Genomic DNA, 10,605 nt, shown 5'->3' with positions numbered 1-10,605 from the left:
AACCAAACCCAGTCCTCTGGGAGAAGAGTAAGTGCTCTTAACAGCTGAGCCATCTCTCCAGGCTCCAGACATTGGGATTTTTGTGGAGATTGCCATAAATCTGCAGGTTACTGTTGATAGTGTAGCCAATTTCCCAGTATTAATTCTTCAATCCATGAGCATGGGAGGTCCTTCCATTTTCTGATGTTCTCTTCAGGTTCTTATCCCGGGTTTCAAGTTAGATTTGCATTAGTCTTCTACTTCCCTTTAGATTTATTCTCTTAACTGCTGTAAGGACCCTATTCCTAATCAGAGGGAGTGATTCTCTCTCTCTCTCTCTCTCTCTCTCTCTCTCTCTCTCTCTCTCTCTCTCTCTCTCTGTGTGTGTGTGTGTGTGTGTGTGTGTGTGTGTGTTTCTGTCCACAGTATCTAGCCTTTCATAAAATTTTTATATCCATTTTGGCTTGGTAAATACTTTGACTCCTGTTCCTTAGGTTTACCATTTCTACAACACTTTGCAAACACACACACACACACACACACACACACACACACACACACAGAGAGAGAGAGAGAGAGAGAGAGAGAGAGAGAGAGAGAGAGAGAGAGAGAGAGAGAGAGAGCCAGAACTGGCTAATGGAAACTTAGTTTCAAATACTGCCTTAACTTGTCCTTAAGTGATTTTGATTAAAATAAAAGGTCTTAATTAAACATGATGATGAACGAGGCATGGTGGTACACACCTGTAATCCCAGAACTCTGGAGCTAAAGTTAGGAGGAGAAGTTTAAGGTAATTTTTGGCTCATAATGAGATTGAAGACAGCCTGAGTTATGTGAGACCTTGTCTAAAAGTACCAAAACCAAGACAAACAAAACAACTAATAATCAATCAATCAATAAAAAAAATACTATGGACAGAATAAAGAAAGACTGAAGCCAACCTTTGAAGTCAGGGACAAAGGGCAAATCAAATACTTACTCGGGCATTGAGACCCAAACATGCCCACGGTTGCAATTTTTGTTTTGTGTTAGGAACAAAGGGAAGGCTGTTGTCCTACCCACACTTAATCTCTACTCCAAGGCTTTGCCACCATATTTATAGACTATATGCAGCATCAAAAGACAAATTTGAAATATATTATTGGAAAGTGTCTCCTGAGAGAGCATATGCAGCAGTAATTCTCAAGAAAAATACGTGGTGGCCGCCAGGGCCGGTAGCGGCACGCCTTTAATCCCAGCACTCCGGAGGCAGAGCCAGGCGGATCTCTGTGAGTTCTAGGCCAGCCTGGTCTACCGAGCGAGATCCAGGATAAGCTCCAAAGCTACACAGAGAAACCATGTCTCGAAAAACCAAAAAAAGAAAAAAAGAAAAATACTTTGTGGCAATAGTTGATAAACCACAAAAATGTCTTCTTCTTTAAAAAAAAAAGTATTAGCCTGGCGTAGAGGTGGCATACTTTTAATCCCAGCACTCTCGGGAGGAAGAAGCAGGCAGATCTCTGTGAGTTTGAGGCCAGTTTGGTCTACATAGTGAGTTCCAGGACAGCCATGGCTACATAGTGAGATCCTGCCTTTAAAAAAAAAAAAAAAGTATTTAATAAACTAAAACGTGATTAACTTGCTTATTCTCTCATGTTAAAATATTTTACCATATTTCCCTGTAGTTAATATTTATTTTGGATTTCTCTCCCACTTTGGATTTAAATGGAAGGAAACGTTTGCCAAGGTTCACGTCTTCCTGAGTCAGCAAGTAAATTTCCCATTAATCTTCCAGCTGAATGAGTCACCAGCCTGGCCTGGGGAAGTCAGTCTTGGCCATCTGGGCTGCTGAGAAACAACACAGTCAATTAGTCTAGACAGCTTGTGGGCAGGCACTTGGCCATATATGGTATCGTTTCCCACTTCCCCCTGGTAGGACCTAGAGACTCTCCTGGGAATATGTAAAAAGATGCCAGATTTAGCAGAAGAAAAATGCAGGCTGTGCAGACAAATTTGGATCACAAATAAATAGTGAATGCCTTTACAATACATGCATTCTGTGTGCTATTTGAGACATATTTTGGTACACACAAAAAAGGAAACTGTTTATCTGACATCCATTCCGTATTAGGCAGCCTCCGTTTTATGTGCCAACCTTCCGTGGGTAGATCTGAGCCATGCCATCCACCCTTTGTTTTCCCAGAGAGTGCCTTAGAGATAGATTAAAGACTACCTCCCTGCCTTTTAGAGAATGAAGGCTGGGGTCTTCTTTCATCTGTTGTTAGCTGCATAATTACTGTCTAGCATCGGAGAAAGACGACACTGGCAACTGACAAGAATTCCTACAGACTGTTCTCACTCTTTCCAATTCTGGGCGGGAGGCTTGGGGAAATCCAGATTCTAATTCATCCTCAGTTGCTCACCGTGCTTCCTGGGAAAGGCTGTGCTAGCCACCTGTGGCCCTGGGTTAAGGTTTTTGGTGTTTCACAAGTTTTGATGGGTGTAAGAATCTCCCAGGGAGATTTTGAAACTTTCATAACTGGAGTGCATTCCGTCTGAATCCAACAGCTGATCGCCTGGGGGAGGAGCCAGGTGTCAGTATTCATGCTTGTAATTCCTCGGGTGTTTCTTAAATTCAGCCGAAGTTGAGAATGGCTGTCCACTGAGTCACATTTATGCCAGGTAAGGTTTATCACAAGGTGGGAGGTGATTTCTTTAGGGGAATAAAACAAAACAAAAAGGGAATTACAGTGCTGATTATTACACACTTAGGTTTTTTTTGGGGTCCCCCCCCATAGGACCTCATGTAGTTCAGGCTGGCCTTGAACTCCTGATATATCTAACTTAACTGACCTTCTACCTCCACCTCCTGAGTCACTTTACTCAGAATGGTCATATTATTTTCTTTTTAGTGTGATCTCGTGGGTTGGAGTTTGAAACATTACCAGTAGTCCCCTCTAATGAGTCCGTGTTCAGTTATGCTTTCCAAGCAACTGAGAAAAACAATACATTTCCACTAAATATTTTCCAGGTTTGGAAATTTTATCTGTAACATCATACTTGTCGGAAAATACTTTTCCATGGATCTAAAATTATGTTTCCTAATGTTTCTAGTGGAAGCCAAACAACCACTACCTCAGTGTAGTTCATCCTGAAAAAAAAAAAATGGAATTTCTGCTATATTTCTCTGTGAGGCTTGGCTAGAGTCAGGAATATGTCTTGAGGAAGAACATCAAACCTTTAAGCTGTTTTTCCTCTAAAGACATGTCAACATTAATAAAAGTGCGCATTCAGAGCTACAGACATGAATATAACACACACTTACAGGAAACAGATGGCTGGCTAGCTCTTGGCCAAATACCTCCTTTGGTCTTCTTAATTACTGTCAACTCCGAGGCGTCCATTTGATGCCGGCTCTCTTAAATCGCCATTCTGTCTTCTGCTCAGTCCTCTTTAAACGAAGGAATGTTCTGTGTGTGTCTTGACCTTTCTTTTTCACTTTTATTCTGACGTTTCCCCCCCTTGGTCTGCCTCATCCAGCGTGTGTTGCTTCTCTTTCACCCTGCTGCCTCGGCAATTCCCTCTTCGCTGCTCAATCCCGTCCTGTAGTTTATTTATTATAAGTCAATGGTGTGTTACTTATTTATTTTTTGCAGTGTTGGTAAGTGAACCCCAGGCCTTGAACATGCCAGATGATCACGCTACTACTGAGCAAGGGAAGACATTCTAGAATATTCTTGATCTTCCGCTCTCACTAGCAGCAACCACAGTGACCATGTCATTGGGAAATAGCCCTAAGAAGCCTGGGAGTGTCCGCTTCCCTCAAGTACAGGAGCCCCTCACTTACTGGTTCAAAGGCTACCCACTTGGAAAGGTAACTCAGAAGAGTTTACTGGCAAGTTGTTTTGAAAGCCCCTACCTGTGCTTCCTTCTCTTAGTGTGTCTTTTCAGCAAATGTTTGCTCCACGGTATGTGAGGGCAAAATAGAAATCAGTTTGAGGTCTGTTCTTCCTCCTAAGTCAGCCCACTGAGAATGTGTGTGTTCATGCACATGTGCGATTTACTTCTAAACAATGGTGGTCTGCTCTTCCTTCCGTGAAAGGCTCATAAACATGTTCTTAGAACAGCCCACACAGCAAGCAGCAGGGCAGTGTACAATGTGGTAATAAAACAGTAACTATGATTGTTAACCAGTCACTGTTCTGAAATGCATTGAACCTTTACAGCCCTATAATGATACAAACAAGCCCAACACCAGCTGCATTTTTAAATGAAACTAAGAGGCAGAAAGGACTAAGAGGCAGAAAGGAGGGATTTGCCCAGGGACCCATTGGTAATTACATAACAAAAACAGGATGTGACTGAAAACAAGCAAATGAAAGGTCAAATAATGAGTGGAGCTTAGCTCCTGTGTATCTGAAGCTTTTGGGGCTTCTGCCATGCTCAGTAAAGTCTACTGCCTTTTGTAGTTTGCAGGATATGACCAGACCACAAAGGAGCCTACATTTACGTATATTGGTGGGAAATGCATTAACAGTAGTTTTCTTCAAAATGAAGCAGTAGCTAAAGATGTTTTTTCCAATTGTCACACAAGTTTTACATTAAATAATAATGAATCGCCTTCAGAATGGAATTCCCTTCCCTGTTTTCTTCCAGTTTTTCTGATCACCCTGGAAGTTAAACATAGACCTGTCCTCATTCGTTTTGTTATCTCTGCTCACCTTTACTAATCTTCAGCAAAGAAGGGCAGGCTTTAGGCAGGTGTTCTAGTTGCATTTCTGTTGCTGGGAGAAAACTGTGACCAAAAGCAATTTGAAGAGGAAGTGCTTTTAGCTTACAGGTTCTGCAGGAACTCAAGGTAGGAAGCCGGAGTGGGAAATGAAGACCAGAGAGGAAGGCTGCTCACTGGCCTACTTTCCTCCAGTATGCTCAGTGACGTTCTTACCCAACCCAGGCTACCTTCCAAGGGATGGCACAGCACGCAGTGGACTGAGTCCTCCCATATCAGTCATTAAACAAGAAAACACCCCCAGACATGCCTGCAGGCCAGTCTGCTGGAGGCAGTTCCTCAGTTGAGGCCCCTTTATCCCAGGTGACTCTAATTTGTGGCAAGTCGACATTTAAACCAGCCATCACAGAAGGTAAACAACTTTTAGTACGGTATTTCATATTCATTTCCGAGTTTACTTTGTTATTTGGGCTACTGATTTATTTAGACAGGGATATGCATCCTCTTTCAATCATATTTATGTACCTTTACAAAAAGGCATGGTAGAGTTGATAAACTGATATGTCAGTAGATCCCAATAGCTAAAGCAAGCTCAAGACCAACACCTACGAGAGACAAAGGATCGCACTAAACAGTCTCTTCTACGTTACTGTTTAGCCTGCGATTCTACACTCAATTCAATCCATAGATTGTTCTCTTAGGCCACATTAGGACAATAAGAGCGTGTGTGTGTGTGTGTGAGAGAGAGAGAGAGAGAGAGAGAGAGAGAGAGAGAGAGAGAGAGAGAGAGAGAGAGAGAGACCTCCTCTGAGTGCCCTCTCTCTCTGCATAATTAAATTTATCTAGCTATTTGCATCCATTTATTTATTTATTCACCTTCATGCCAAGTGCTCATCTATAAGTTTTGTTTAGCTCTATGTTAGTGACTTTTGTTTCTGGGGAGATAACGAGCAAAATAAATACTTTCTTTTGTAAAGTTTCAGTTTTTGTTATCTGAAAGTTTTCAAATGTCTAGACTTTCTGGGTGTGAAGGAAGGACCTCTTCAGTATTAGTTACTATTGCAACTTGTTTTTCCCCCCTGGGAGAAAGCAAGGCTTTCACTTCCTTTACACCAGTCAAAGAAACCAGCTTGAATTATGGATGCTGCACTTCCTCCTGGGTTTGTTTTCACACAGGGGACAAAGTACAGTTCATTACTACTGATCACTGCACTGGCCAAGTTGCCTTTCTTTCTTTTCTTTTTCTTTTTCCTTTCCTTTTTTTTTTTTTTTTGGTTTTTCCCTACAGGGTTTCTCTGTATAGCAGCTCTGGCTGTCCTGGAACTCACTCTGTAGACCAGGCTGGCCTGGAACTCACAGATCTACCTGCCTCTGCTTCTCCAATGCTGAGATGAAAGGTGTATGCCACCACAGCCCGGCTCCGCTCCACGCTGCCTTTCTTGTTGAGTGACTTTCTCTGCAGAGCCCTTTCCCACAGCTGCTGAGAGGCACGAGCCCTCACACCATTGCCCGGAGTAAGCAGATGGTCCGGTTTTAGTTCGTGTCCTTATATTTTCCAGGCACTGGACGCCTGCCAAAAACAAATCAAATTATCCAGTGAAAACTCCAAAAGCAAAAACATTAGTTGAGTGCGACTCTTCGAACCCCTAATGTGACCCCCACTTTTAATCATGTTCATGAGGGTTCTGGCACATTTGGAGGAGAGAAAACGTAATCTACTGTAATCAAGCATCATAGGTCATCTGTCACCACCAGGCATCGACCACATGATGTTCACATCTTACACCTTCAGATGTCCACTAACATTTTCAGCATTTTATGTGTGAGTTCTCATGGGACATAGTGAGGATGGAGATCACAGTTCGAGAGGATAACTACCCTGAGATTCTGGAGCACAAAGCTAGTATTTGTGGAATGATGGGAGAGAGTAAGACAGGTAAAAAAACATACTTGTCATAACACTCTTTACACAGTTACCCTAGGGACTGTGACAGCAGGATAACTACACACACACTACCTATATACACATACTATTTAATGTTTGATATGTACTATGTTTACACACACATGGTGTTTAATATAGTAAACCTCTTTTTTTTTTTCTCTCTTGGTTTTTCGAGACAGGGTTTCTCTGTGTAGCTTTGCGACTTTCCTGGATCTCGCTCTGTAGACCAGGCTGGCCTCGAACTCACAAAGATCCACCTGGCTCTGCCTCCCAAGTGCTGGGATTCAAGGCATGCGCCACCACCGCCTGGCAGTAAGCAAATTTTTAAAATATTAAATACCCATCTAGTCAGTGGTGATGCATGCCTTGAATCCCAGCACTAGGGAGACAGAGGCAGTAGGAAACCTTGCTCTGAAAAACCGAATAAAAACTAAGTAAGTAAAATAAATGCATAACTACATAACATACATAAAATACTAAACACCTTTCAACTCCATCGTCTTAAACGTCACCAGCACCCCCAACATCCCATCTGCAGTCCATGATCCCAAGCAGTCTCCTAACTGTCTAGCCCAGACTAGCCCTGCATAGCGGACAGCACACAGTTCAGAAGCTGAAATGAGAACTCTGTGACTTGTGTCCCTCACTCTTCCGATCCTGAACAGATCTGCTTTGCTTGGACTTTCAGAACATTTTTTTAAATTTGCTAATTTCCCACAGGAACAAAAGAGTTTACAGTTTAGTGTATGTTCCACCTCAACAGGCACTTTCGTTTGTTTGGTTTTGGTTTTTGAGACAGGGTTTCTCTGTGTAGCTCTGGCTGACCTGGAACTCACTCTGTAGCCCAGGCTGGCCTCGAACTCACAGATCTGCCTGCCCCTGCCGCTGGAGTGCTGGGGTCAAAAGTGTGCACCACCCGGCATTTTTTTTTTCAACATGTAATTTTTTTTATTAATATGCTCATTCTGAAGATGCACCAAGTCGAAGAAGCAGGGTTTCAATACAGAAGTAGCTAGTGTAGACTCAGGCTTGCTGGGAGCTGCTGTGGCTTGGCGATCATACCTAAGCTGAGTTTGGGGCTCTGGGTCTGCCACTCACAGGTAAGAGGCCTCCAGCATAGGCTGCAACCTCTCAGTGACTGTATTTCTCTTTTTTCACTTATTCTCTCTAGTCCCTTTTCACATCTACACTCTCCCCTTTTCATCGAATTTTTTTTTCATAATGTTTCTTCTCTTTCTCTCTGTGTTCACTTATTTTCAAAGTACAACGTTTGTAGCCTATATCACACTATTCTGCATTTCCAAGTTCTGGGAGAGTCTAATAATTATCTCTGAATACCCGCTGGCCTTCACTCAAGATGAGTTATTTCCTTATGTGTCTGAAACACGACCCAAAATTGTTTTGGCTGTAGGAACTTCCTGTGGTCTTATTTATGGAACTATCCTTTTGGAGGTGTTTTTTCATTTGTTTCAATTGGCATCCTACGGTTATGCCTCAATGCAATTGTCTAGACAGAGATGTTCTGCTGTGAACCCAAAGAGAGGCATTTCCATTCTCCTCTTCCCAGCAATACAAGACAATGGGTTTATATAGAGGTCACGGCTTCCAATCAAATCTCTATTTCTTTTCCTTTTCCTTCCAGGATAGGTAGCTGAGTATGACCCTTGATAGAATGCCTCACTCTTAAAACAAGATTCCTACAAGATTAGAAATAATGTTGCTCGACCTTCCTTTCTTGGTTGTCTGTTGGGACAGCCTGTCTCTGGGTGGGCAACTCGGGAGGGAGACGTGAGCTACATGCTACAACCATTTCCACCCCTCTAAAGGGTGGCAGCCATCTTTGTCCTCTGGCAGAGCCCTGTGACTTCCCTCAGGAGGAAGCATGCCCCTTTGCTGTGTTCGCCAATAAACATGGTCCTCCTCTCTGTAAAAGCAGGCTCCCGCCTCTTTTCCTGTCTCTTTAAGCTGCTGCAGAAATCTGAACTTTTAGTTTTATTTATTTATTCATTTACTCATTATTTTAGCAGTGGTAGGGGTTGAACCAAGGACCGTGTGAATACTGAGTAAGCACTATATTTAGAAGATCCTGAACTTCTGCCTCCTATCTCCCCACCTCCGCCTACCTCCACCTCTGCTGGGTTTATAGATATTTGCTGCCACACCAGGTATATGTGACACTCGTGATAGAACCTAGCGTTAGGGGCGTGCTAAGCAAGCAGTGGTTTCTCTGCATAGCCTTGGCTGTGCTGGAACTCGCTCTGTAGACCAGGCTGGCCTCGATCTTAAAGATCCACCTGCTTCTGCCTCCCAAGTGCTGGGATTATAGACTTGCACCACCACCACCACCAGGCAAGATGTTAATATTTCATTAGATCAACAATTTGCTAAGATTTTCTGCAACTTATAAAATTTAGTAGTTAATTTTACACCAGCCCACAGCAGCGTTTTGTTTCATGGCTAGCTCCTTGCACATTAATGAGTCCTAGCAAGTTATGACCTAGCTGTGAACATTACTCTGTTAGTCAGCTTTCTGTCACTGTATCAAGGGACAGGTTGGTTTTGGAGGTTTCAGCCCATGATGAACTAGTCTTCTTGCTTTGGACTTGTGGTGAGGCAATCCTTTTCAATGAGCATGGTGGCAGGGGAAAAGTATTGCTGGAGTCTTAGGCCTTAGGCTTCAGACTCTGTGTGTGTGTGTGTGTGTGTGTGTGTGTGTGTGTGTGTAATGGGGTACACTAGCAAATTAGGTCCAATCATTTACCCCAGAAACTAAAGAAAGAGTAGTGTTGTAAAAGAACTTTAATTAGCATAACCATACTTGCAAGACAAAAGATTAGTTTCTTAGCTGTGTGTTTGCTGGTACTGACATAATTCTTAGGTTATAGAGGGAGGTGAAAAGTGGGAGGATGGATGTAAAGACGTACAAAAACAGCTTTGGTCAAACTGTGGTCAGATTAGTCACAGTCTCAGGATTTGTCAGGTGGGTTCTTGTCACCAGAAAGTAATTGCTGCCTGGGGAAGATTTGACTATTGTCAAAGATATTCACTAGCCAGGTGTGGTGGAGTATGTTTTTAATATCCCACACTCAGGAAGCAGAGTTTGAGGCCAGCTTGGTCTATAGAGCGTGTTATAGGACAGCTAGAGAAACCTTGTCTTGAAAAACCAAACCAAACCAACCAACTGACCAAACAAAAAAGATATTTGCTCATCAGTCTCTTTGTTCTTGGAACTCAAGGTAGCTTCAGAGGACAGAGACTCAGAGCAAAGGTGACAGAGGCAAAATGGTGGCAGAAAGGCAATGGTCATTTATAGCCTGCTCTAGTGACGCATTGAGTATTTGTAGGGCCAAGCAAAGAGTCAGTGTTTTTAGGAAAAACATTGTCTATGACCTTGTAAATCAATTGCATCATGAGCCATGCAAAAAAGAAGAGGGGTCTAGCATCAAATATACCCCTCAGGGCACACCCTCATGATCAGAGGACCTCTCACAGGCTCTATCTCTCAAGAGTTCTTACCATAGCCCAACAGCAGTAACCCAGCGATGAAGCTGGGGATGAACACGTGACTTTGGGGAGACATTCAAGATCTGGACTCTATGAAGAAATCCGTTACCTTACATTCTAGCTGAAAAAAAAATCCATTTTAAAAAGGGACTGGAGAGATGGCTCAGTGGTTAAGAGCACTGGGTACTCTTCCAGAGGACACAAGTTCAATTCCTGGTACCCACATGGCAGCTCACAAACTGTCTGTGACTCCAGTTCTAGAGGATTTAGCACTCTCACACAGACATAGATGTTGGCAAAACATCAATGCACATAAAAACAAACAAACAAACAAATAAATAAATAAATAAAGGGGGGTCCAAACTCTAGCTCCCTGTTAGACTAGCAAGCTGAGAGAAAGAAAGTAAATCCTAAAGAAAGCAGGAGTTCATTAAAAAAAAAAAACAAACAAAACAAAAAACTAGCAGGA

General features: G+C 42.7%; 1 long non-coding RNA gene across 2 annotated transcripts; it reads right to left on the bottom strand.

Annotated features, from left to right (window-relative positions):
* Window positions 1–1,535: 1,535 nt before the first annotated feature.
* On the bottom strand, window positions 1,536–3,977 carry LOC119087771. Of its 2 annotated transcripts, none has more exons than XR_005091249.1 (3): window positions 3,284–3,977; window positions 2,382–2,671; window positions 1,536–1,806 (listed from the first exon to the last, which is right to left on the bottom strand). It is a non-coding gene; the product is annotated as an uncharacterized LOC119087771 (long non-coding RNA). The 2 variants fall into 2 exon arrangements; XR_005091250.1 differs by having other exon boundaries at window positions 1,536–1,803.
* Between the last annotated feature and the right edge of the window lie 6,628 nt (window positions 3,978–10,605).

Source organism: Peromyscus leucopus, chromosome 4 (assembly GCF_004664715.2).
Source record: "Peromyscus leucopus breed LL Stock chromosome 4, UCI_PerLeu_2.1, whole genome shotgun sequence".
NCBI classification, from domain to species: Eukaryota; Metazoa; Chordata; class Mammalia; order Rodentia; family Cricetidae; genus Peromyscus; species Peromyscus leucopus.
The sequence above is the reverse complement of the archived record's forward strand: the minus strand, read 5'-3'. Positions and strand labels throughout refer to the sequence as shown.